The 25897-nt window shown below is 44.2% G+C and overlaps 1 non-coding gene across 1 annotated transcript; it reads right to left on the reverse strand.

The window, feature by feature from the left end:
* Positions 1 to 24040: 24040 nt before the first annotated feature.
* On the reverse strand, positions 24041 to 24163 carry LOC122673110. Its single transcript, XR_006334600.1, has one exon. It is a non-coding gene; the product is annotated as a small nucleolar RNA SNORA26 (small nucleolar RNA).
* Between the last annotated feature and the right edge of the window lie 1734 nt (positions 24164 to 25897).

Below are 25897 nucleotides of genomic sequence, written 5' to 3' on the forward strand. Positions count from 1 at the left end.
TGCCCCAGAACTGCTGAGTCAGAGACTCCTGGGGGAGGAGGGCAGCAAATGTGTTTTAATGAGGCCCCCCCAAGGAGTTCCGATGCACGGTCATGTTTGAGAACCATTGCTCTGAAGGGATCATTAACCTCTTAAGGAAAGTAAATTGGATATTAGAGAAATTACCAAAGGTAGCAGACATTGCTGTCAAAACACTAAGCCTCTTGGACATCCAGAAGACATTCTCTTCTGGAGCTTTTCCCACCAAACTCTTGGTTCTCCTCTGGCCCTCACACATTTTTTTCCTTTTGTAAAGTGCAGGATGAAGTAACCAAATAACACAGCCATTTCCTTTCTAGGTTTGGGGGTTGGAGCTCTGGGATTGAAATCTGCCATGGAGTTCAAGCAGTGCCACTGCTAGGATCATCCATCAGATATTAATTTTTAATTGCTCCCTCTTCATTTCCCTCGCCCCTGTTCTAAGCAAAACATCAAGTCCTAATGTTGCTTTATCGTCTCTTGCAAGGGGGAAACTGGGCATGACTTAGAGGCAGTGGCTTACAGCAAGTGTGTGTGTGTGTGTGTGTGTGTGTGTGTGTGTGTGGTGTGGTATATGTGTGCATGTGTTTTAAATCCTGCTTTCATTAAACAGATGATGTTGGGTGGACTGATAGATGGAGGGGAAGTCCAGAGAGGAGAGAGGGTATGGAGAGTTTGGGGGTCATAACTTAGTGCAGACCCATGCCGCAGGTCTGGACAGCACTCTGCAAGGTGACAAGGCCTGAGAGGGATGGCCTGGTGCCCCAGGCAGACATGACTTCTGTCCTCACCAATGGGTGATGCTGGCCTGCATCTCAGGCTGGGTGCACCCTGGGAAGTGGTACCTGACCCTGAGTCCTTGAGACCTCGACACACCCAGTGTAGATGGAGGGAGGGAATGTAGCTTGGGGGAAGGAGACTGAATTTTTTTTTACTGCCTGTGAAATGATAGCTTGCAATCAGATTTAAGTGGATCTGGAGAAAATAAAGACACATGAGCTTTCTTGCACACATCTGAGAGTGTGCTGTGGACTTTCACTCCAGCTTCAGTTCATCTCCCAGGGTTCTTGCCTTCCTGGGAAGCCACATGTTCTAATACTCGCTTCTTTCCTCAAATGTATTACCCCAGACAAACACTTGGCACATTGAATCTGTCCCTCCCTTCTCTTTCCCTGTCTTTAGACAGAATATTATTCAACTCAAGCTAAAGTGAAAACATCGATGATGCTTGAAACCTCTTTTGGGTAAGTGCCTCCGTACTTCGAGGTGGTTCCTGCATGTTGGTGGGACAGAGCTCTTAATTCCCAGGGCCAGGGGATTTTCAGGATGAGCATGGGGCATTGTGTCTGACTCAGGGCTTGGTGAGACAGGTGGCCCCGCTGTCTTTACTCCCAGCCTTAGGTGTGGTCAGAGCCTTCAGTGACCAGGACCTTCACATTCATGTGAGGCTGGCTTTGAAAAAATGTTTGTGCAAGAAGCACAGGACGTGCTGGGTGGAGGAAGTACAATGACGATGGGGTTCTTTCTTCTTGGAATGATCAAGGTTAGTATTTTTTCTTACTGATTTCTGTATTTAAATGTTAGAGGGATGAACCCTGTCATTTTGTAGCAAAAATATATTTTGGGTTTGTCCTTTGTCTCCCTACTTCATTGGATATATTTTGGTCTTCATACAAGCAAAAACCTTTCCCAGAGTCAAATACAGTGTTTCTTGTCCTTCATGGATTTTTCCATTGCTTTTACATTTAATGAGCTTTCCCCTGCATTGAAATTTGTTACTTATTAACTATTTTTTCACCTAATAGTTTTTCATGGTTTGGCTAATATAAAACTAGGTGTCTTTTGGTGCATGCAATACAAGTCAAAATGTAAGTTTTTTTCCTCCCTCGACTACTTAGCCAATATCCCCACACTATTTGTTGAATAATCCATTCCTTTTTCATGGGTTCACTCTGCCTTTTTTTTTTTTTTTTGCAAAAAGACAGCTTTATTGAGGTATAATTTATTGACCATAAAACTCATCCACTCTCAGTATATGATTCAATAAATTTTAGTAATCTGCAGAGTTATGCAGTCATCCCCACAATGGAGCATCTCTATCGTTCTCAGAACATCTCTTCCTTGTGCCCATTTGCAGTCAGACCTCACTGCTGCTGATCCCCGGGGCAACCATGGGTCTGCTTTCTGTCTCTAGGGATCTGACATTTCATGTCAGTGCAGTCATCCACTGTGTTGTCTTGTGCACCTGGCTTCTTTCACATGGTGTGATGGTTTTCAGGTTCATCTGTTCAGCATTTATCATTAGTTGGCTCCTTTTAGTCGTGGCATAGTACTCCATTGTGTGAACCCACCAGATATTATTTGTCCATTTATCAGGTGATGGACGTTTGGGTTGTTTCAACCTTTTGGTTATTGTGAATCAAGCTGCTCTGATCTTCGACATATAAATCTTTGTGTTGACGAATGTTTTAATATCTCTGGGGTAGGTTCCTAGGAGTGAAATTCCTGGGTCATATGATAAGTTGATGTTTAACTTTTTAAAGAAACTATTTTCCAAAGTGTCAGTGCCATTTTACCTTCCTGTCAGTGGTGCATGAGGGTCCCAGGTTCTCTATATTCTCACCAACACTTGTTCTTGCATGACTTTAAAAAAAATTCTTTATTTTTTTTAATTGGAGGATAATTACTTTATAATATTGTGATGGTTTCTGCCACACATGAGCATGAATCATCCACAGGCATAGGTATGTCCCCTTCCTCTTGAACCACCTCCCACCTCCCACCCCATCCCAACCTTCTAGGGTGTCACAGAGCACCAGCTTTGAGGTCTCTGCATCTTCCTGCTTTAAAAGAGGAAGGAAATGTCTTCCTGCATTAAAACTTCCTGTTTTAAAACATTTACATCTGTTTCATTTTTATATTTTAAACTGATACAGTTGCCAGTATTTTTCAAGTTATGCTTTAAGAATAACTATGTTTTCAAATCCCTCCACTGGGAGGGGAATACAATCTGGCTCTTTCCTACATAATACATTTTTATCTCAGATCATAGTAACTCCCATGAAAGTTTATTTCCCCTAAAGCATTAAAAAAAAGTATTTATTTCTCATCTCATATTTATTTCTTAACCTCTAAACAAAATTTTGAATTCAAAGTCAAGTAAATTTTGATTTTGATCTTTGAGCTTACTTCTTTGGGCTTTGGAGATGGTGAAAACACCATGAAAGTTTCCAAGTCCTTGAGATCCCCTTAGTCTTAAAGTTTTTTTGGACACTGGGGCCTAAGCAAGGCTTTTTTCCTTGTTACTCATCTGGGGTGGGGAGGGGGTGGGGTCCTTCACTGAATACTTCACTCTGTGACCTTTACCTCAGCTTTGGCTCTGTCTCCAAGAACGTCTGGGCTGTTCGAACAGGACCCAGAAGGCCTGTGTCCATGCAGCGATCTGGGGCGCCCTGCCTGCCCGCTGACCTGGGTGTACCCAACTGCAGTCAGCTCTTTGCACCCTCAGAGCGCGCCTTGCCTGCTCTTGGTCATGGTGTCCTTGAAAACACCGAGTTCCTCCCGGGTGGAATGGAACTTTTTGTTCTTTGCTGTCCCTCCTCCCCGACTGTGTCACCTGACTGGAAGAATTAGGTATGAGGGTGGAGGATCCCCTGCAGGGATGACTGTCCCTCATCACCATTTCTCACTGAGAGGCGTCTCCAGGACCCTTAGATATCTTGCTGCAGTCTTGCAGAGTGCTGGGTGGAGCAGTTGTGAACGGGTGCGATTATCTTCATCAGATGATCTTCATTTCTGCAAAGTCATTGTGGAGACCAGGCAGATGGACATAAGTGGGGCAAGAGGTGTTTCACCGCCGGAGCTCCATCAGAAGTGCTCTGTGCTCAGCGTTTCTTTGAGGATTGTGCCTGTGGCAGCACCTTTTTTCCAGAGCTTCCCGCAGGGGACCGTGGAATGCTTTGGGGAAGAATCTCATAGACTATGAAGAAAGTTTCCTCCTTTTTAAACTTGCATTTATTTATTGGTTGGGTCTTCATTGCTGTGAGAATGTTTCTCTAGCTGCGGTGTGCAGGCTTCTCATTGCTGTGGCTTTTCTTCTTGTGGTGCCTGGGCTCCAGGACACACAGGCTTCAGCAGCTGCAGTGTGTGGGCTCTAGAGCTCTGACACACAGGCTTAGCTGCTCTGCGGCAGGTGGGATCCTCCTGGACCAGGAGGATCTTGGTCTCCTTATGTCGAACTCCTTGGTCTCCTTGGTCTTCCTTATGACGAACTTATGTCTCCTGCGTTGGGAGGCAGATTCTTTACCACTGAGCCATCAGGGGAAGTCCCTTTCTCTTCCTTTTAAAAATATGGCTCACATACCATATTTTAAAAGGAGCATCCCCAGTGGCTCAGATGGTACAAACTACCTGCAATGTAGGAGACACAGGTTCGATCCCTGGGCTGGTAAGATCCCTGGAGAAGGGAATGGCAACCCACTCTAGTATTCTTGGCTGGAGAATTCCATGGACAGAAGAGTCTGGCAGGCTATAGTCCATTGGGTGGCAAAGTGTGAGACATGACTGAGCAACTAATACACACACACATACCATTACCATCTATTTCAAAGAATAAACCATTCACCCTAGCGGAATTTTAAAAATAGCAAGGTATTATATAGGTATTTTTGTTTCTTTCTACTGTGAAATTATACCCATTCAGAAAACTTATGAGCCATGTGGTCATTAATTATTATTATTTTAATTAATTAATTAATTTTGGCCATGCTGTGTAGCATGCAGGACGTTAGTTCCCTGACCAGGGATTGAACCTGGGCACACGGCAGTGAACGCACAGAATCCAAACCATTGGCCCACCAGAGGATTCCTGCAGTCATTAACCATTAAAAACTAAACGCCAGGTGACATCACTCAGGGCAAGACACTGCACACGGCTCACCTCTGGGGGCCCCCTCCCTATCACCATCTCCTTATTCACCCTTCAGGCTATTCAGGTGTTCAGGATGACTACTTCCTTCCTTACCTTACCCTCTCAGCGCCATCTCCAAACACCGTCATTTAGTCTTGCCTGTTTTTGCTTTCTTAATGGTCTCTTTTGATGAGCAGAAGTTCTAAGTTTCAACGCAAAGTTGTTCAACATTTTCTTTCATGGCCAGTGGTTTTTTATGTCCACTTTAAGAAGCCCCTTTGCTGACCAGTGGTCTTGAGGGCAGTCTGTATTACCTCGTAACCATTGTTTGGCTTTTTACACAGAGCTTCTCAGCACCCCCGGAACGGTGTGAGGCAGAGACCACAGCTCACAGTTGATTCCAGTGCCTTGGTGTGACTCATTGGAAAGATTCCACCCAGCTGTAGCACCACTGTCCTCAGAAATCAAGGGTCATATTTGCATGATGTCGTTGTGAGCTTTCTAGTCTGTTCTGTTGGCCTGTTTTCTTTTAATCCTTGTGCTCATGTCACACTGGCTTAATTCCCAAGCCTTTATAATAAATCTCAGTAGAACAAGGTCCAGTAGAACAAGTCCTTCCACCTCCAAGTTTCATGGCTTCTTCATCACCATAAATTTTAGAATTAGCTTAAGTTTCACACATGCACAAATGTTGGAAAATTGATTGGAATCACATTGAACTAACAGATCAATTTTTAAAGAATTGTCATTTTTTACAATATTGAAAATATGTCCTTAAACATGGTATTATATGTCCCTCCATTCATTTAAGCCTCACTTAAATTTCTTAATGCTCTGTTTTGTTTGGCTGTATAGACTCTTGCACCTCCTTCTGTGGCCCCTGCATTGGGAGCAGAGCCTTGGCCACTTGCGCCATCAGTGAAATCCCTGTGACCCAGTTCTGCGCATTTGAACACTCCGGTGTTGGAGTTTATTAGTTCCGATTAGTTTCCTGGATAGTGTGACCAATGGCTAACCCCTATCAGTCCTCAGCCTTGCAGAGCAGATACCAGACCTGGAGGGGCAGGTGGGCCCTTCCCAGTGCCAGGTAACTTGGACAGAGAATCAGGCGCTCTCACTGTCCCCACCGTTTCTGAGGAGCCAGGTCCTCTGCAGTTACTGTCTTAACTGGCTTCCTTGCCTCTGCCCCACACTCACCAGCCTGTTCCCCTGGTTTCCTGCACAGAACATTCTAGAACTTTTCACAGCTTGAAAGGTCCGGGTGTCCCACAGCATTTGCTCTATGGAGTCTTTTCTCCAGAATCAAAGCCTCCCAGTGGGGGTCCAGGTGTTGAGGCATTTCTGGTGTCGCTCCTTTGGTCTCCAGATGGCGAAATCTAGACTCGGGGAATGTGTGACACCCTGAACTGTGGCTGTTTGGGGCGGACCTTGGCAACAGAACCTTCTGTTCTGAAGGAGCTCAAGTCACAGGCAAAGTGACCTGTATAGAAGCAGAGGGGATGGAAACTGTGTCTAAACACATTTCTATGTGAGTGAGGCTGACTCAGGGCAGAAACGGAACACAAGGAAGGCCAAATCATTTAGAGAAATCCTTGCAGGGGCGACAGCTGGCCTTGGGCAGTGCCCCATGTGACGCATATTTACTGGGCCTGTCCTGTGCCAGACGGTCTTCTGAAGCCTGGGACACAGCCCCGAGTCTGCCAGGCAGACGGCCGCCCTGCGGGGCCCTCATTCTCACAGGCTCAGGGACGGTACATGTGATAAAGGAGTGAGTTATGGAAAGTGACGGAAGGTGACAAGGGTCAGGGAGAAAAATACTGACAGAAGAGGTGCAGGCCCAGGGAGTGGCTATTTCAAACGTCCTGAGAAGGTATAATACAGACCAGTGTTTTCCTTCTTGAGGAACCAAGATTTGGGGCGTTTCTCGTGGGAGGGGTGCCATATCTATGGGAGGAGATTGGAGAAAGGAGAGCAAGTAGGTCCACGCAAATGTCCCTGAATTCTACGTGAAGGGGTCTGCATGCCTTAGGACACTGATTCTCCCCTACGACACAATGAATGAAACTCAGTTTGCCTAACAGACACCCATATCCTGCAGCTGATGCTGAAGGATGCTCGAGAAGTAACTTCTTGCTGAAACGTCCTGAATTCGGCTCTGACTTTCAGAGCCAGGGCAGAACATCAGACTGCTTCTCAGGTCAGCAAACACTGGGGACCATGGGATCTAGACTGGATGGCAAAAGGCACACTGGTCCTCCTGGTTGGGGTGTTGGGAACCTGCTGCTTCCCGCAGCCCCGATCTTCTCACTTGGCTACTCTCAGAACCTCCAGGGGACCTCTAACTGATCTGTGGCAGACTGTCTCCTTGAGCAAACTCTGGACAGGCTCCTCTGGTTCCTCTCTCAACCTCGGCCTTGCCCTGCCTGTCCTTGGCCTTTCTAGCCCAGTTTTAGCACGAATCCTGCAAGTAAGTTTAGGTAGAGTCCCCCCAGCCCTGATATCTGATCACCCTGGATAGCTGATCAAAGCCCTAATTCCCCACCTTTGAGGTCCGATCACCCCAACTTGTCTTCAGCAAGAGTGCTGAGTCGGTTCAGCCAGAATCACCTACCTTGGATGTCTTTTCTTAATTATTCTCCATATACTGACTTCTCTCTCTGCTCATTGGCTACAACCCTCAAGTATCTCTGCTGCATTTAGAGTTGGGCCTGATCTCTCATCCCTGCTGAAATAGTCTTCTGTAAAGATTTTCCTACCATTTTTACTCCTGCAGATGGGTTTAGGTTGAGTGAGGGGCTGAAAGTTCACCATGGACGAAGGCCAGTCTCAGGAGCTGCCCCCCAGACACCCTCCTTGCCAGAACAGGTGGCCAGCTTCCACCAAGTTTGATGTTATAGGTTTAAGATGAGAGCCCTTTCTAGAGATGTGTGTGTGTGTGTGTTAGTTGTTTAGTTGTGTCCGACTCTTTGCGACTCCATGGACTGTAGCCTGCTGGGCTCCTTCCTCTGTCCATCGGATTCTCCACCAAGAATACTGGAGTGGGTTGCCATGCCCTCCTCCAGGGGATCTTCCCAACCCAGGGATGAAACCCCCATCCCTTATGTCTCCTGTATTGGCAGGCAGTTTCTTTACCACTAACAACACCTGGGAAGCCCCATGTATGTCTGAGAACACAGACACATGTATATATCATGAGTATCTATATCTATAGATAGAGGGGTAGATTTAGATGGAAAAATTAAATTTATATCCAGAAATGTAAACTCAGGTGTACCCTGGTGGATTTGACAAATGCATTCTCCAGTGTAACCCAACCCCCTTTCATGACACAGAACATCACCCCCTCCAGGGTTCTCTCATGCCCCTTCTCCATTAGTTCCCCTTCCCCGACCTCTCAGAAGGAACTGTGTTACAACTTTTTTCATTGCAATTTAATTTTGCTTGTTCTAGAGTTTCATAAAATAGAATCATGCACTATGTGCTCTTCTGTGAGGAATTCTTTCACCTAATATAGGGGTTTTGCAGTTCATTTAGGTTTGTTCCTTTGTGTTACTGAGTAGGATTCCGTCTTGGGGATCTGCCACAATTACTTTGTCATTTTCCTGCTGAGGGACACCTGGGCCATTTGCAGTTTTAGGCTACTGTGAATAAAGCTGCTGTGAACTGTGTATCTCGCTCTGTATGTGTCTGTGTGTGTGTATGCTTTCATTTTTCCTGGGCAAGTAGCTAGGAGTGGAATTGCTCAAGCAGAGGATGATTAACATTTTTTGGATAAGAAACTCCCAGAACCTTTGCAGAGAGAAGTGTGCTGTTTCATATTCCCACTGAATACAACACCTACGCAAGCCCACCTGTGACCATGGCTGGGCTTCCTAGGTGGCGCTAGTGGTGAAGAAACCACCTGCCAATTCAGGAGACAGATTTAGGTTTGAACTGTGGGTCAGGAAGATCCCCTGGAGGAGGGCATGGCAACCCACTCCTGTTTTTTGCCTGGAGAATCCCCTGGACAGAGGAGCCTGGCGGGCTACATACAGTCCATTGGGGTACACAGAGTCAGAAACGACTGAAGAGACTAAGCAAGCATGCAGGCTCGTGACCATGGCCTGCCCTCAGCTCTGGCCTCTGGTATTCACAGTCAGATTTCATTCACTGTGCAAGTTTTGGGTAAAAGAGTTGCACCATACCCTTCAGATCCCGGGCAGTGCTCAAGACATGTTCTCTATTTGAGCTTGTTTTCCTGGGCTCCTCCCCTGTCCTTGGATGAGTACTGGGAAATATAGAGGGAGGTGAGACTGGAGAGGCTGGTGGGGTCTTGAGGGTCAGTTAAAGTTTTGCTTTATCTTTAAAAGCAGCACTGTCCAGCAGGACTTTCTATAATGAGGGAGAAATTTTAAATCTATGATGTCCAACATATCAGTCACATGTAACTACTGAGCCCTTGAAATGTGGCTAGTAGCACTGAAGAACTGAGTTTTTAATGTCAATTAAATACAATTTAAGTAGCACAGATGACTTTGCCTGCCAAATTGGACAGTGTGGCTTTAGTGCAATGGCATGCCATGTAGAATTTAGAGTGGGCAGATGACACCATCAGATCCGGGTCTGTTGTTACTTGTCACTCTGGCTTCAGTGTGACCATGTAAGGACCGGTAGCGATGTCGCCACAGTCATCCAGGGGAGAAATAGTGGTTTCTTGACCTGGGGTGTGCAGTGCCATCAGAGAGAAAAGGATAGACTAAAGAATTTGGGGGAAATAGCATAGAGATATGACCCACTGGTCAAATGGTTCCTTGTAGGCTGCTGGCTGCAAGGAGGAAAATAGGGGAGATTCTCGTCCCTTTGTAGGCGTGTAGCTGTGGGGCTCCAAGAAAAAACTCCGGCTGCTGAAATTTCTAGGACAGTTAAAAGAAGGCTCAGATGCGTCCATGTGGAAATGCAGCATGAATTTTAAGAAAAAGCCCCGCAAAATCCACACTTTCTTTCCATCCCATAGATTCCTATTCAATATGGGCCATGGGCCTATACATCACCATCCTAGCTCACTCAATTGTAATCAGGTGTAGGAGTCCCATTTTATGCTCTTAAAAAAACAAACAAACAAAAAAAACCAAGCAGGGACTTCTCTGGTGGTTCAGTGTTTAAGAATCCACCTTCTGAAGCAGGGGATGTGGGTTTGATCCCTGGTGGGGGAGATAAGATCCCACATACCACTGGGCAAATAAGCCCACCAGCCATGACTAGAGAAAGCTTCAGTTCAGTTCATTTCGGCCTCTCAGTCAGGCATTGCAATGAGGTTCCCTGGTGGCTCAGATGGTAAAGAATCTGCCTGCAATGCAGTAGACCTGGGTCCCATCCCTGGGTTGGGAAGATCCCCTGGAGGAGGGCATGGCAACCCACTCCAATATTCTTCCTTGGAAAATTCCATGGACAGAGGAGCCTGACGGGTAACAGTCCATGGGGTCGCAAAGAGTCGGACATGAATGAGCAACTCAGCACAGCACAGCGCAATGTGATAAAGACCCAGAGCAGCAGAAAAAACAAGAACCTTGACTCGCTGGCGGGCACATCAGAGCCTATTGACAGCATCTGCTCCAGAGTTCTTCCAGGAGTTTCGCTGGGGTCTGGGTGTGGCTCTGCCAGATTTCGTCTGGCTGCTTCTCTATTGTGGGCACTTGACTCTCCTCCAACTTCTCATTCTCACGCTTGGCCAGGTCATGGTTGGCAGGGCAGCTCAAAAGCCTGTTATCTAGAACCATGGAAATCGTTCACAGTGCTTGACCCAGTAATGTGGTGCCTGGGAAGTTATCCCAAGGAAACAACTGAAAGAAGAAAATAAGTGCAGGAAGACGCTCTTTGTGACATTCTCTATGACAGGGGAACAATTTAAATTGGCTGGCAAGGTCAACAACAGGGGCAGCAGCCCAAGTGTACGGGAGAACGGTAAAGAGGGTGGTTTCAAAGGCTGTGCAAACATGGCAAAATGCCCTCATAGTTCTAGTGAAACGATAAGCACACTGTAATTACAAGCATGAAAAATGGACGCACAAAACCTAAGGAAAACACCATTGATGTCAAGATGGGAATGTGAGCAGTTTGACTTTTCCTTTGAAAAGCTTAATTTTAAGGGTACATAGCTGTCTCTTACAATATGTAGAACTCAGGAAAATGATAGTAAACAAACATGGTGCCAACTGTGTCATTTGGGAGCAGTTATTCCTCTTGGATACATTCACACTGACCACAGTCTTCAGCTCAAAATGAGTTTGAAACATTTGTTGTTGAGTTTTGTATGTGTGAATGTGTTTATAATAACCTTTTACAAATACTATTGGCACAGACAACACATTGTCATTTTGGAAAGGAATATAATTAAATAAGAAACAACATCGAGCAAACAAAATCAAAACAATCAGTGTACAGAGAGCTCTATTACTCAACACCAGGCTCCGACATTCAGGGAACATCTATGGCATCCTGATCAGGGGTGGGGCTGCCTGGAAAGGGACGCATAGCTTCTTGGACTCAAGGTTTGGGGCCCATCTCCAGCTGGCCTGCAGTGGCCAGGTCCAGAGTTGTATCTTCTGCCTTGGTTCCTGTGCTGTCCACCACGCCACGGTCGGAGGAAGTCAACCTAGTTAACTCTTCTTAGCTGTCTTGCTGAGCACTCATGTTCCTGGGTTCTCATTCCTTTGTGGTGGAATTCTGAAGAAACCAGCATCTCCAAGGTCCTTTGGTTCATCAGTCTCAAATGTAGACAGACCATCACTCTTGTGCCTCTCTCAATACTGAAGGACTGTTCGGAGAATTTATGAATGATTTGTAAAGGGCTTGGAGGGCCAGATGCAGGCTTTAAAAAGACTGAGCGTGATCTATGAGTCACAGTTACATAACTCCTTAAGGTCACAGCGGTCAATTTAATCAACCGTCTTTTCCACTTCACTAAATGCTATTTTGTTTCCTTGAAAGGTGACCAGGCTAAGGATTCATCACATTGTGGGAGGTACTCAATATTTAAATTTCAGATGAACTCTCATATTTTTCACAGCCTCCTCTAGGACAATTTCTTTCCAATCTAGTTGCTTATTTAGGCTATGTACTCTCATTTAAATTTAAGAAAAGGACTCCCCTGGTGGTCCTCTGGTTAAGAATCTGCGTGCCCACGCAGGGGACATGGGTTTAACCCCTCGCCAGGATGACTCCACATGCCTCTGGGCAACGAAGCCCATGCCCCACCACTGCTGTAGAGCCCAAATTCCTCAAGAAGAGAAGACACCACTGCGAGAAGTCCATGCACTGCAACTAGAGAGAAGCCCCCACTCAATGACAACTAGAGAAAGCCTGTGTGCAGCCACAAGAACGGTGAAGCCAAAAATAAATAATTTAGAAAATAAATTTAAGAAAAGAATTAAAATATTAATTATAAATGTGAACAATCAGAAATCTTGCTACCTCTCCAATCATATCATTTATTGCCTTCTCTTTTGTTATTCACGGGCCTGCTTATCTTTCTTTCAATGTGTGTAGCTGGGTTCTTATTTCTCCAAAGTGAATACTTTTATTAATAATTTAATACAGGATATGTATTGCGATCTGACTTGTTTTCTTTTGATATTGTTCAGCCTTGATTTAATGTATGTCAGTCATATAATTGGAAAAGGAAATAGCAACCCACTCCAGTGTTCTTGCCTGGAGAATCCCAGGGACAGGGGAACCTGGTGGGCTGCTGTCTATGGGGTCGCACAGTCGGACACGACTGGAGTGACTTAGCAGCAGCAGCAGTCATATTATGTCTCTATGCGGACAGCAAAGTTAGGAGCCAGCTTTGAAAACAAGAGATGGATGGCAGGAACATGTCCCCCACCCACACACCCTCAACACACCCATGCTCACTCACTCTCTTTCTTTTATACACCCATCTGCTTAAGTGTGTGTGCTAGCGTGTGCATGCACACACACATACACACACACACACACACACACACTTGTGTACAATGTGAGCCTTGAATGGACCATTTTTGAGGCATTGTCACACTGTGTGAGGACTGGGAAGGGGACAACTTTTCCATTATGAGAGACCCTAGATCAAGTCACTACCTGTACCATCCAGGCTATTGGTCATACACTGTCCTGCCCAAAGTCAGGACAATTCTGAGACAAGCAACAAATCTCTGGTTCATAGCATATAACATTTCTTCGAAAATTATATAATTCATCAGTGGTTGACATAAAAACCATTATTTTCATATCCATCAGTTTTCTCATGTTTTCCCAGCTCCTCTCTTGCATGTGGAAATGAGCCTCAGGTCATCGTCTCTTTGTTGTGTGTTCACAGTAGCTCAGTTCTGTTTGATTCTTTGTGGCTCCACGAACTATAGCCCTCCAGGTTCCTTGGTCCATGGAATTTCCCAGGCAAGAATACTGAAATGGGTTGCCATTTCCCACTCCAGGGGATCTTTCTGAACCAGCGTATAACCTGTATCTTTTGCATCTCCTGCAATGGCAGGTGGGTTCTTTATCACCAGCACCATCACCTTCTCTTTTTACTGACCAAGTTTTCTGCAGGGCTGTCTCGGTTAGTTGTCCCTCTGCTGATGGGAAGACAAGCTTGTCCTGTGGCCTATGGAGCACCACTCTGGCCATCACAAGAAGCAGAGCAACACTGCCCTCTGCTTTTCTCTTCAACTCTGCATGGCAGGCATTGCACATGCAGAAGTGGAAATGGAAACTCAGAGATGTGAAAGGACTCACCTAAGCTGTCTTGAGGGAGACGAGGCAGAACTGAAATATCTATTCAGGACGTTCCTCACAAGCCATCCCTGTTTGTGGACATTTGATGATCCCATCACCCTTTCTTGGGCAGGAGAAACATCCTGTCCCCTCCTGGACAGGGGCAGACATACTGACCCCCCTACTTACTGGGTGAACACAGGACCCAAGGTAGCCACTCAGACTCCTCGGAGGTTTGCATTTTGAGCTGACACATGATGGCAGGGTGAGAGCTGAGCTATCCTGTAGAATATTCCAAAGAGCTGGTTTCGTGGCTTCTACTGAGCACCCCCATGCTTCTCAAGGCCTTGCTGTCCACCTTTTCCATGACTATGATCTGCCAAAATCCAATAATTTTGGCTCCTTTTAAGTTCGCCAAATTCAATCTCTGTTGCCTGCAACCAAAGGGCCATGTTGATATTCTCTTCTTGCAGTAGTGTTTTCTCCCAGAGGAACTACCAAGGAGACATTGGCTCTCTAGATGGGTTTTGGAGGTGAGCCGGAGCTAGCCAGGTATATGGGAGGTGGGGTTGGGAATTCCAGTTAGCAAGAAAAGCATGCTGATAAGCAGAAGCGCTTCAGGGAACCTCAGATATTCTGGTCTGGCTGTCATGTGGTTAGGTGAATGACCTGTGTTAGTCAACAGTGAGTCAGGAACGCAATCCTGCTATGTGAGTTATGGGACAGGAAATAAGACCTTACATAGTGGGCTTTCCTGGTGGCTCAGCGGTAAAGAGTCCGCCTGCCAATGCAGGAGACACAGGAGATGTGGGTTCAATCCCTGGGCTGGGAAGATCCCCTGGAGAAGGGAATGGCTACCCATTCCAGTATTTTTGCCTGGAGAATCCCACGGACAGAGGAGCCTGGTGGGCCTCAGTCCACGGGTTTGCAAAGAGTCAGACATGACTTAGCCACTGAGCATGCACACAGTCAAGAGTGAGTCAGGAATCCAAATCCACTGTGTGAATTATGAGACAGGAAATAAGACCTTACAAGCACACAGTGTTTGCACAGGCGGACAAGTAGGGGCTTGCAGGTAGGTCCACAGTGAGACCGTGAAAAGGCGCCGACAGAGGAAGATGCAACGTCGCAGTCTCTGTGTGGCTCCCACGTGGATTTGCCGGGAGATGTCTGGTGGTCGGCAGCAGCAGACGAGAGGGAGGGCAAGCTGGACCTGTCTGGTCTTTCAAGTTTCCCTGTTACGTTATCTGGTCACACAGATTTCTGGGGAGTCAGTGGAGAGCACTAGCCGGCAATCACAGGGAAGGAGATGCTAGGGACACCACTCCCAGCCTGACCTAGTCAGCAGAGAACAGTCCATCATGAGACCTGACCAGACCTGCAGTGTCTGGAGGTAAACAGGCAGCAGAGTGGATGCTGCAGTGGGCCAGGACAGGCAGGGTGCCCGCGGGAATTACATGCATCTCTGTGAAGTGAGAGCTTCCCTCATAGCTCAGTTGGAAAAGAATCTGCCTGCAATGCAGGCATTCCTGTGTTTGGAAGATCCTCTGGAGAAGGGAAAGGCTACCCACTCCAGAGTTCTGGCCAGAGAATTCCATGGACTGTATAGTTCATAAAGTTGCCAGAGTCGGACACGACTGAGCGACTTTCACTCACTGTGAATTGAGGAAGGACAGCAGAGAGGAAGGGTGCTCTGGTCTCAGTGTTCGTGTCCCCACAAATTCATACGTTGACACCAAACTTTCAGCATGACAGTGTTAGGAAGTGGGGCCCTTGGGAGGTGATTGGGTCTAGAGGGTGGAGTCCTCATGAATGGGATTAGTACCCTAAGAGAAGAGACCTCAGAGAGTGCCCTCACCTCTTCTGTCACAGGAGGGCACAGAGATAAGTCGGAGTCTGCAACCTGGAGAAAGCTCTCACCAGAACCCAGCTATGCTCACGCCCTGATCCCAAACTGACAGCCTCCAGACTGTGAGAAATATATTCCTGCAGTTTAAGCCACACAGTCTGTGATGTTCCAGTCTATGATAATACTCTGAGCAGACTAAGATAGGGGGACAGAAGAGATGTGGGCAGTGGTATACACTGGACGTGGGTGGTCAATCATAGCTGGTCAGTGAGAAAGATGGAAGTTTCTAGAACAACCCCTAAGTCAGGCTTGGGTGTCTAGAGGGAACAAAGGGATATGAGAGGTCAGTCTCCCTGGGTTGGAAGGATGAAGGAAGCAGTCCTTGGAGGTACAGTTGGTGCCACCTCTGGGATCCTAAATGGGACAGAGCTTGCTCAGAAAGACCTCCAGATCCTGGTGGAGGGCCTTTTCTATGCATATTATTCAATCTTCTCTGAGGTCTGTTTGGAATGTGGTGGTAAACATGAAGTTTATTGACAAAAATTACAGCCAATTAGTTGATTCATAGCTTTTCAAAAATTTTTATTTTTCAGAAATAAATCAGTGTAGTGTTGTGACTGACGTCAAAGCAAACCATTTCAGTATTTTCTAATTTAGCCGGGACTCCGTGTTTTCCCTGTAATGGCAGTTTTTTAAAGGCTAATATGATTTATGAACACTATTTGATGGGCTTTCCCCCATACTTTCTTATATGTAACTTGTTCATAATGTTATTTCATGCTTTCTCATTGATGGCTACAAATTATCTCTCTGAACCAGGAACTTTCTCACGGCCTATTCTGATAAGTGTTTGACCCTTTCCACATTTAACCACACAAGTCTTGAGTAACATTTGCATCCAACAGCTGTTTCATTAACAACAAAAGTAAGCCACCTGAAATTTTTCCTGAAATTAGCAAGTTGTATGTTTTCATTGCAGGAAAAGCAAGGTATTTCATGACCAAGGTATTGCAAGTTATCCAAAATATGAAAACAAGAGGATGGGCTACCTTTGTTTTCTCCCCAAAAAACAGACAGAAGGCATACTCCAGAGAGACATAGAGATATCAGTTACTGCACTTTGGATGCTGGTGATAAGACGGACAAAGGGCAACTGAAGGGCGGAGAAAGCTGAAGTCTCGCTCAGCGTTGTGGAACCAGCTGAGAACCAGCTGATTCATATAGTGGAATGCAGGAAGGATTAGAATGCAGAAAGGACTAGGAATCAGATGCCCCTGACGGTGGGGGAAGTGGGTGCAGCCAGAGGCAGCGTGCTTAGAAAGTTTGCATGGGGAGCCATTCAAACCCTCTAGCCTGGCACGTCCTCCCAGTCTCCCTGCCACCCTACTCTGAGCCATCCTCCCTGGCCCTGGCAATGTCTGAAGGTTTGCTCCCTGCAGAGGATAAGGTGTAGGAGGCTGGACTCAGGCTCAGGACTCGCTAAGGGGGGTTGATTCTGAAATGCCGTCTCGCTTGCCTGCTTCCTCCACATGAGTCCAAGAATGTGGTCAGCCAGAGGTACGAACTCCAGGCAGGACACCCCATGATGTTCTCCTGAAAAACCCACCAGCCCAAGAAAACAGGTGACGAAAGAGCCCAGGTGACTGAAAGTCGCACACAAGAAGCCCACCAGCCTAGTCACTGTCCCTGACCCCACCTCGATTTTACAGAGACCATTGTTGCGCCTTGTTGTAAGGTGAGATGGCTGTGAATCAGACATTTGAAGACGGAGAACTTCCAGCAAAAGAAACAGAAACCAAAGTAAGTAGAAAAGGCACAGGGTGGTGGAAGTGGGTAAGGGGGAGGAAGTGGGAGAAAAGACAAATAACGTAAAAATAAAAATTTCTAAGAACTATGATTTGCATGCTTAAGGAAATAAAGGAAGATATTGCTCTTAAGAAACTGAAGAAGGTAAAAACCGAAAAGGAATGTTCATAGAATAAAAACAGGTCTCAGAAACTAAAAAAAATAGGGACACAGAAATGAGGAGTTTAGTGGAGGTGATGGAAGGAGAGGGGATATCTCCAAGAAAATAGACTAGAAAGAAAATTAGGAGGAAGATGGGAGAGAAGCATGAAGAATACCAGAAGATTACTTCAAGAGATCTGACATCCGAACAAAGGAATCCCACCAGTGGAGGTGGATAGAAGACAGACAGGAATGTAGCAAAGAAATCACCTAAAAATTCCTAGAACAGAAGGATTTGGGTTTCTAGTTTGAAAAGATTCTCTGGGTGTCCTGCAAAATGGAAGAAAAAAGAGCCTCCCCAAAGCACAGAGTCTGGAATGTCAAAACACAAACAACTGAGATCAAGATGACCCTAACATCTGACAGTGTGGGGGAGAAAAGGAACCCGAGCCCTACCATGTGGTGGGGGCAGTGAAAGACTGCCGTCCTGAGATTTCAGGGAAATGATGTCCGACAGAGACCCTAGAGCCAGAAGGGTGAGCAGTCAGGAGGAAGTTAGAAAAACAGCATTTCAGTTCTGCCAATTCTTGAGGCACTTGCTCGGCAGATACCCTTTCTCAGGAAGCTACTAGTGGATATTCTCTAGCAAAATGAAGGAGCAGATCAAGAAAGAGAGGCGAGACTTCCCTGGCAGTCCAGCTGTTAAGATTCTGAGCTCCCAATGCAGAAGGGCCTGGGTTCAATCCCTGGTCAGGGAATTAGAGCCCATCATGCTACAGCTAAAGATCCCTTGTGCCTCAACTAAGACCCTGTGAAGCCAAATTAAGAAATTCAAAGAAGAGAGAGAGAAATAGGAGGTCCAGGAAGTAAGAGAGAGGCAAAGGAATCTCAAGATGACCTGTTACCTGAAGTGCCCTGAGGGTCCTGTGAACTGAGGCTACAGAATGGGCACCTTCAGGGAGCAGCAGCAGAAGGGAGGTCCAAGAAGGACTCCATCCAAGGAAAAAAAATGCCACTGACAGAACACCAGATGCATTGAAAAGAGATTTGTATTTCTGGTGAAAGCTTTTGGAATTAATTTGAAATAGGTACAAAAGTTTGATAACCTGCAATACCTTACAATGAAACAAATAAGACCTTTATCTGGCATGAAATACTTGTTAATTTCAGGAAAAATGAGTGGCTTATTTTTGTTGTTAATGTCATGAATGTTGGATGCAAATATTACTTGAAAGTTGTTAAAAGTTGAAATTATCAAACACATTTTTATCAGAGTTGGCAGTAATATACTGGTAAGTTCATGGTTTAAGAGAGAAACGTAATCATCAAAGCAAAAATATAAAGGAACATTATGAATTGATTACATGCAATAAAAAATTTGACAGATACTCTTGGGGACAAATATTACGGAGAATATTGATAATGCAAATGAAAAACATTTAGAAAATGCTATCAAAATCTGCAATATTTTTTATTGCATGGTTAGAAACAATTGAACATTTTAGACATGATATATTTAGTGGTCTTCAGAAATAGTGATACTGACATGAGCATGTCATTGCAATCTAAAATTTATGGAATCAGCAGTTTCCAAACTGTATCTGACTGAAATAAGAAAACAATTTTGGGGACAATTTATAAGTGAAGGCAGCGATATTTTAGCCCTTATCAACAAAACGCAAAATTTCATGGCTGAGATACGTTGTGTTAGTTTTCTCAGGCTGCCAGAAACAAACAGCACAGACTGAGTGGCTTAAAACAGAAAGCCATTGTCTCACAGTCCTGGATGCTGGGAGTCTCAGATCAAGGTGTCAGCAGATTCAGTTCTGCATGAAAGCCCTCTCCCAAGCTGCAGATAGCTACCTTCTCACAATGTCCTATGGGGAGAGGAGAAGGGAAGCAAGCTGTCTGCAGCTTCTTACAAGGGCACTAATCCTCATCATGGGACCCCATCCTCATGAAGTCATCTACACCTAATCACCTCCCAAAGACCCCGCCCACTGCTGTACTGCCCCTCATCTGCATGAGGCTGACTGGGCACTTGCCTGTGACGTGGCAAGTCTGCTCCAGATGTGTTCATGTGTGCACCAGGAGATGTGAGAAGAGTTGCACCATCTGTAATCATGAAAATGTGTTCACAGGACTACCATGGGCAATGACACAAATACATCTCAGAGAGGTAATTTTGTGCTCAGGAAGGCATGTTGCAAAAAGTTGCATTCTGTATGATGCCAAATACACACACACACACACACACACACACGCAATACAGCATGGTCCATTTTTTGCCCCTATATACATATGCATAATTTGAATTAGCTTCAAATATATGAACAAGTTCCAGAACAATACTGTGATGATTTTGACTTAAGTTCCATAAAATAGATAAATTGAAGAGAGAGACATACATATTCTATCAAGTTTTTCCATCAAGCAATAATATGTCTTGCTATATAAACTTTTTTGTACTCTATTTTGTAAATTTTGAGAGTTTTCTTCGTTGGGCATTATACATTGCTCTTAGAATTATCAATAGGTGTTTTCTGTATTTTTGTTGCTGCTATTTCTGGTACTATTAATGGAATATTTCCCCATTACAAATTATCATCTGTGATTGTTGTGTTATAGAAAATATATTAATTTTACCCTTTATTCATATATTTGATGACTTTATGCATTATAAAAACTTTGAGATGACTCTGTTTTCAGTACATTACTCCATATCCTCTAATTGCAATATTTTTGTTTTATCTTTTAAAATAATTGTATGTCTAGTTTCTATTTCACTTATTTTTGAATCTTCTGCATTAAGCAAGAAACTTTGTTTTGTTTCTAATTAAAATGAGAATTGGGCTTTCCTGGTGGCTCAGAGGTTAAAGCGTCTGTCCGCAATGCAGGAGTCCTGGGTTCGATCCCTGGGTCAGGAAGATCCCCTGGAGAAGGAAATGGCAACCCACTCCGGTATTCTTGCCTGGAGAATCTCATGGACGGAGGAGCCTGGTAGGCTACAGTCCACGGAGTAGCAAAGAGTCGGACACGACTGAGCAACTTCACTTTCACTTTCAAAATGAGAATGTTTCTGAAGTGTGATATTGGTTGCCATTAAAAATTAGATTTTTAGATTTCTCAACTTTTTGCTACTAGTAGGTGTTAAATGGTATAAAATTACTTTGGAGCATTAAGTGAAACTTTTTGCTAGACCTTTTCTTGTCAGTTACCTTCCAACAGACTTTAGTACTTTAAATATACAATTTGACCACTAGATGGTGCTGTGCCCCCAATTTTTTTTTTTTGCTGACCTAGCATTCTGAGCAGGGCGTGGCACAGCATTAAATTATTGAGCTGTTGTTAAAGTTTAAATTTCAACTTAATATAATCCTCAAATGAGTATACTCCTTTCAGCTCTCTTCAAAGTGACCCTAAATTAAGAATATGGTTTGCTCGTTTGTTTATTGCTTTCGTGTGGCCTTTCTCTACCTGTGGTGTGAGGGCTTCTCATTGCAGGGGCTTCTCTTGTTGCAGAGTGCAGGCTCTAGGGCGGGGGGCCTTCAGTAGCTGCAGCTCATGGGCTCAGTAGTTGCGACTCGAAGGCTCTAGAACGCGGCTCAGTAGTTGTGGCCCAGGGGCTTAGTTGCTCTGCAGCATGTGGGATCTTCCCGGACCAGGGATTAAACCCACGTTTCCTGCGTTGGCAAGCAGGTTCTTAGCCACCGTGCCCCCAGGAAAGTCCAAGAATATGTTTTTCTCAAAAACTTTTTTCTCCCTTTTTATGGGCACTTTTATGGGGAGTGGTATAACTGACAACAGAATAAAGTTTACCATTTTAGGTCCATAACCCAGAGTTTTAACACCTACATACAGTCTTGAAATCACCTCACCGTTGTTATCTGGCAGATTTGTCACCCTGATGAGCTCCTTCGTGCAGTTTCTGTAGTCAGCCCTTTCCCAGACCGGCTGCTGGAAACCACTGCTCTACTTTTGTCATTGGTTGCCTTTTCTGTGGTTTCATGCCCATGGCATCATGCATGCAGTATGTGACCTGTTGTGTCTGGACTCTTTCCTGCAGCGCCATGCTTTCAGGATTTATCCATGTCAACTGATTCTGTAATTTGTTCCTTTTAACTGGGGAGTGGCATTTCACTGTATAGGATAGAAGACAATTTTTTTAATCCATTCACCAGTTGATGGGCACTTGGGTTGTTCCTAGTTTTTGGATATTATGAATAAAACGGCTATAAACGTTCATGTACAAGTCTTTGTGCTGCCGTGTGTTTTCTCCTGTGTCAAATGAATACAGAACAAAGGAACTGCTGAGTCAGATGATTAGTGTTAATATATGTTTAACTTGATAAGATGCTGCTTTCAAACTGTTTTTCCAAAGTGACTGTACCATTTTATATTCCCACCAGCAGCGCAGGAAAGATCCAGTTTTTGGCATCTTCAGTCTCTAAAATTCTGGTGGGTGTTTAGTTATATCTCATTGTGGTTTTACTTCTTGTTTCCCTATCGTGTGATGATGTTGAACATCTTTTCATGGGCTCATTGGCCATCTGATAACTCTGGTGAACCGTCCAAATAGTTTGTTCTTTTAAAAAAAGTTGGGCTACTCCTTATTACTGAGTTGTAACAGCTTTTCATATATTCTGGGTAGAAGTTTTTTTACATGTTTTGCAAATATTTTCTTACAATCTGTGGTTTGGCTTTTCATTTGGCTTAATGGTGTCCTTTGAAGAGCAAATATCCTCAATTTTGATGAAGTCTATTTTCCTAGGCTTTAAAATATATGATTCCTGCTTCAGGGGTCCAATTTAAGAAGTCTTTGCCTAGCCCTAGGAGACCAAGATTTTCTTCTGTTTACTTGTAAAATTTCATAGTTTTAGCTTTTTCATTTAGATCTATGAGCCACTTCAAATTAGTCTTTTTATACAGTGTGAGATTTTTGTTGTTCAGTTGCTAAGTCTCTTAGGGACCCTATGGACTGCAGCATGCCTGGTTTTTCTGCCATCACTGTCTCCTGGAGTTTGCTCAGATTCATGACCATTGAATCGGTGATGCTATCCAACCATCTCACCTGTTGCCTCCTTCTCCTCCTGCCCTCAGTCTTTCCCAGCATCAGGGTCTTTTCCAGTGAGTCAGTTCTTTGCATCAGGTGGCCAAAGTATTGGAGCTTCAGCTTTAGCAGCAGTCCTTCCAATAAATATTCAGGGTTGATTTCTTTTAGGATTGACAGGCTTGATCTCCTTGCAGTCCAAGGGACTCTCAAGAGTCTTCTCCTGCACCACAATTCTAAGGCATCAATTCCTCGATACTCAGCATTCTCTGGTCCAATTCTCACATTCATACATGACTACTGGAAAAAACATAGCTTTGACTATATGGCCCTTTGTCAGCAAAGTGATATCTTTGCTTTTTAATACACTAAGCTTGTCATAACTTTTCTTCCAAGGAGCAAGTGTCTTAATTTCATGGCTGTCCGCAGTGATTTTGGAGCCCAAGAAAATAAAATCTGTCATTGTTTCCACTTTCCCTCCCTCTATTTGCCATGAAGTGATGGGACTGGATGCCATGATCTTAGCTTTTTTAATGTTGAGTTTTAAACCAGCTTTTTCACTTTCCCTTTTTCACACTCATCAAGAGGCTCTTTAGTTCCTCTTTGGTTTCCGTCATAACAGTGGTATCATCTGTTTATCTGAGGTTGCTGATATTTCTCCTGGCAACTTTGATTCCAGCCTGTGATTCATCCACCCTGGCATTTCGCATGATGTACTTTGCATATAAGTTAAGTAAGTAAGGTGACAATATACAGCCTTGACGTACTCCTTCCCCAGTCCTGAACCAGTCAGCTGTTCCATGTAAGGTTGTAACTGTTGCTTCTTGACCAGCATATAGGTTTTACAGGAGGCAGGTAAGGTGGTCTGGTATTCCTATCTCTTGAAGAATTTTTCAGTTTGTTGTGATCTACATAGACAAAGGCTTTAGTATATTCGATGAAGCAGAAGTAGATGTTTCCCTGGAATTCCCTTCTTTCTCTATGATCCAACAGATGTTGGCAATTTGATCTCTGGTTCCTCTGCCTTTTCTAAACCCTGCTTGTACATCTGGAATTTCTCAGTTTATGTAGTGCTGAAGCTTTGCTTGAAGATTTTGAGATCACAGCCTTGTGGAGAAGGGGCTTGCGAAACTCAAGGAAGCTATGCTGTGCAAGACCACCCAAGATGGACAAGTCATAGTGGAGAGTTCTGACAAAATGTGGTCCACTGGAGGAGGGAATGGCAAACCACTCCATTATTCTTGCTGTGACAACTCCATGAACAGTTTGAAAAGGAAAAAGTGTGAGGTAGGGGTTGAATTTAATTGTTTTGTCCTGTTTTTCGTGGGGACAGCCATTTGTTTTAGCTCTTTTTGTTGAAAAGATTATAATTTTTCCATTGAATTGCCCTGGCACCTTTGCCAGAAATTAACTGGCCCTGTACGAGTGGGTCTAATTCTTTTTCTTTTTTTTTCAAACCGAAGGTCAAGTTTAAATTTAATGACTTTGGTATTAACTATACACATACTAGTAAGTGCTAAGACTTAAAATCTTCCAGTTCAGTTGTGACACAAGACAGGACCCAGAGAGGAGTTCTAAAAATCTCTTCTCTGGGTTTTATGGAGACTTTCTTTACCCTCCTGTGTTAGCCTCTTAAGGCACTGCGTCAGCCTTAAAAGGGCACTGGAAAGGGCGGAGTGGGTCTAATTCTGAACTATGTTTCTCTATTGGTCTATGTGTCTATTTCACTGAGACCCTAATACCATGCTGTCTTGATAACTGTTGACTTATAGTACATCTTAGGGCTTCCCTGGTGGCTCAGATGGTAAAGAATCTGCATGCAATGTGGGAGACCTGGGTTTGATCCCTGGATTGTGAAAATCTAGAGGAGGGCATGGCAACCCACTCCAGTATTCTTGCCTGGACAATTCCCATGGACAGAGAAGCCTGAGGGGCTGCAGTCCACAGGGTCAAGAAGAGTCTGAGTGACTCTTTTCAGTTGAAAACGACTGAGCGGCCAAGCACACAGTACACACAATACATCTTAAAATCAGAAGTTTGAGTACTAAACCCTGTTCTTTCTCAAAACTGGGTTGGCTATTCTAGGTTCTTTGTATTTTCACATACATTTGGTAAGTAGCTCCTCAATTTCTATAAAAAAAGACTCCTGAGATTTTGTTTGGGATTGCACCAAATCTATTCATCAGTTTGTGGAGAACTGACATCTCAACAAGAGCAAGTCATGAGCATGATATGTGCTCCACTTATTACAGTTTACGTTTTCTCAGATTCATTTTTATCATTTGTGCATCTGTTAATGTAATAATAAACTTATTCAAATTTATGTAGAGACATACTAAAATATTTCATATTCTTTGATAACATTATAAATGAGATTTAAAATTTTAATGTTCTAATTTTTCATTGCATTTGTAATATACAAAAATTTCCAGTTTACATTGTACTCTTAGTATGTATGAATACAATGGATTTTTGTATATTGACCTTGTATTCTACAACCTTGTTATGCTCATTTGTTAGTTTTAGCAGCTTTTTGTAGGTCCCTTAGATTTCTCTACACAGAGTTTCATGTCTTTGTGAGGTAGTTTGTGAGGTAGATAAAGACGGTTTTATTTCTTCCTCTCCAACCTGCATGCCTTTTATTTAATTTTCTCACAAGGACTTCTGTGGTAGGCAGAATAATGGCATTAGAATGTGCATGTTCTAATCCTTATATCTGAGAATGAATAAATTAGTTGACATGGCCAAAGGCAATTAAGTCTGTAGATGGAATTAAGGTTGCTCACCAGTGACTTCAAGAGATTATTTTGGATTATACAGGTGGACCCAGTGTAACCATAAAGGCAAGAAGTTGGCAAGTAGGAGGTCAGAGTAATGAGGTAAGAGACTAAAGTTGCTTCTTGCTCTCTTTGAAGATAAAGGAAGGGGCTGTGAGCTGAGGAATGTGGGCAGCTTCTAGAAGCTGAAAAAGCAAGGAAACGGGTTCTCCCCAAGATCCTCCAGCAGAAGCCAGCCCTGTCCACACCTTGATTTTAGCCCAGTAAGATTTGTGTCAGACTCCTACCCTATAGAGCTCCAAGATAGTAAATCTGTGTCTTTAAAATTTAAAAAAAAATTTTTATTGGAATATAGTTGCTTTAAAATGTTGCATTATTTTCTTCTGTACAGCAAGTGGAATCAGTTACACACATATGCTTATCCCTTACTTCTGGATTTCCTTCCCATTTAGGGCCCCACAGAGCACTGAGCAGGGTTCCTTGTGCCCTGGAGTTTATCCCCCTTAGTGGTCTATTTATACACAGTGGTGTGCATATGTTGGCCCCAGTCTCCCAATTCATCCCATCTCCTTCTCCCCTTGGTAACTGAAAATTTGTTTTCTATACCTATGACTCTATTT

The sequence above is a fragment of the Cervus elaphus genome, chromosome 16 (genome assembly GCF_910594005.1).
Source record: "Cervus elaphus chromosome 16, mCerEla1.1, whole genome shotgun sequence".
Classification (NCBI taxonomy): Eukaryota; Metazoa; Chordata; class Mammalia; order Artiodactyla; family Cervidae; genus Cervus; species Cervus elaphus.